The sequence below is a fragment of the Chrysochloris asiatica genome, unplaced genomic scaffold (genome assembly GCF_000296735.1).
Source record: "Chrysochloris asiatica unplaced genomic scaffold, ChrAsi1.0 scaffold00169, whole genome shotgun sequence".
NCBI classification, from domain to species: domain Eukaryota; kingdom Metazoa; phylum Chordata; class Mammalia; order Afrosoricida; family Chrysochloridae; genus Chrysochloris; species Chrysochloris asiatica.
Genome location: NW_006408687.1, coordinates 3,921,756 through 3,923,588, shown reverse-complemented (window position 1 = coordinate 3,923,588; position 1,833 = coordinate 3,921,756). Strand labels below are relative to the sequence as shown.

Genomic DNA, 1,833 nt, shown 5'->3' with positions numbered 1-1,833 from the left:
GGAGAAAAGATTGAAGTTGTCAGACTTCATTTTGTCTGGATCCACCATCAACATTCGTGCAAACAGCCATCAAAAAATCTAATGACATATAGCATTAGGCAAATCTGATGCAAAAGACGTCTCTAAAGTGTTTAAGAGCAAAAATGTCTGTTTGAGAATTAAAGTGCCCATGACCCAAACCATAGTGTTTTCAATAGCTTCATATGCATGTGAAAGTTGGACAATGAGTTAGGAAGATCATAGAGTGATGATAGTAGAGAAGAATATTAAAGGTATCAAAGATTGCCAGCAGAACAAAAACCTGTGTTAGAAGAAGTACAACCAGAATGCTCTTTAGAAGCCAAGATGGCCAAATTTCATCTCTCAAACTTCAGACATGTTATCAGGAGAGTCTAGTTCCTGGAGAAGGACATCATGCTTGGTAAAATGGAGGGTTAACAACAAAAAAGGGAGATCCCCAACTAGATAGACTGGCACAGTGGCAGCAGCAATGGGCTCAAGCGTAGCAGCAGTTGTAAGGCGGTGTTACGTTCTGTTGTACATAGAGTTGCTAAGAGTTGGAACCGACTGGATGGTACCTAACAGCAACAAGTATTAAGGTGCTTTGCCTTTTTATAGTTTTATCTCAAGATGCAAAAATTTCCCACTGACTGTAGTATGTTGTTGTTGTTATGTGCCATGGAGTTGGTTCTGACTCATAGTGACCATGCACAGGGTTTCCAAAGCTGTAAATCTTTACAGGAGCAGAAAGTCTTATCTTTCTCCCATGGAACAGCTAGCTGGTAGTTTCGAACTGCTGATCCTGAGGTTAGCAGCCTGATTCGTAACCACTATGCTACCAGAGCTCCTTCGGTACGATCTATATATTTATGTCTAATGACTCCAGGGATTCTAGAGCAAGAGGCAGGTTTGCTTTCTTCCTCTGTTTATTAATTTTTTCATTGTACCTATCACTAAGGAGCTGGAAGCTTTGTCGCCAGACTTTCAAATACCAAAAACTGGTGAAGAGGTCTGAATCACAACAGAATGCTCTTCGATATAGTGCTGGAAAATGAGCCACAAAGGTTGAAAGTCAAAAGTATGCAATGCTGGAAGCAATCATGAGATGATATGAGACTGGACAGTTTTCTTTTTCTTTCTTTCTTTTTTTTTTTTTTTAAGCAGGAAGTTTTTATTAATTAACAAAGAGGCTATTCTTAGTGGCAGAAAGAATAAAATGGAGAAACCAGTTTTATAAGAAGATGCCCATGAGAAAAAGGGAAGAAAACTCTGGAAGTTGCCACAGCAAATCTAATGCTGAGCAATGAAAACAAACTCTTATTTTCTAGCTCCTTGTGTGGTCAGTCCATAAGCTTCTTCAACGCTTTTGATGCCTCGATGGCCAGAAAAAGACTTCCACTGAATATACATGCCTTGGGAAGCTTGACCAATCTTCTCAAAATCATTTCTCTTGACAACATCTCTTCCAGAGGCGGTTTTCCATCCATTTTGTTTCCAGTTACTAACCCATTCTGTCATGACTTCAATGACAAACTTGCTATCAGTGTCAATGGTGAGCTTATCTATATTTTGGCTCTTTGCTTGTTTAGTTGCTTTGTGGGCTGCCCTCAGTTCTGCCATTTTGTTTGTCTGTCTTTCAGAAACTCACTCACTTACATTTAGTGGGTGGTTAGGTCCCCAGTAAACTCCATATCCATCTTGTGCACCGCTTTCCCATTGTTTCTCCAGCTACCATCAACATAAATAGTTGGAATGTATTCTTCTCCAGTGCCAAAGTTCTGTCCACTTTGTCCCCTGAAGTTCATGTCAGACTTTTGTACCAAGATCAACCAG

The 1,833-nt window shown here is 39.9% G+C and overlaps 1 pseudogene; it reads right to left on the bottom strand.

Moving 5' to 3' along the window:
- Nucleotides 1-1,620, bottom strand: part of LOC102826562 — a 59,156-nt pseudogene extending 57,536 nt beyond the window's left edge.
- Nucleotides 1,621-1,833: the final 213 nt, after the last annotated feature.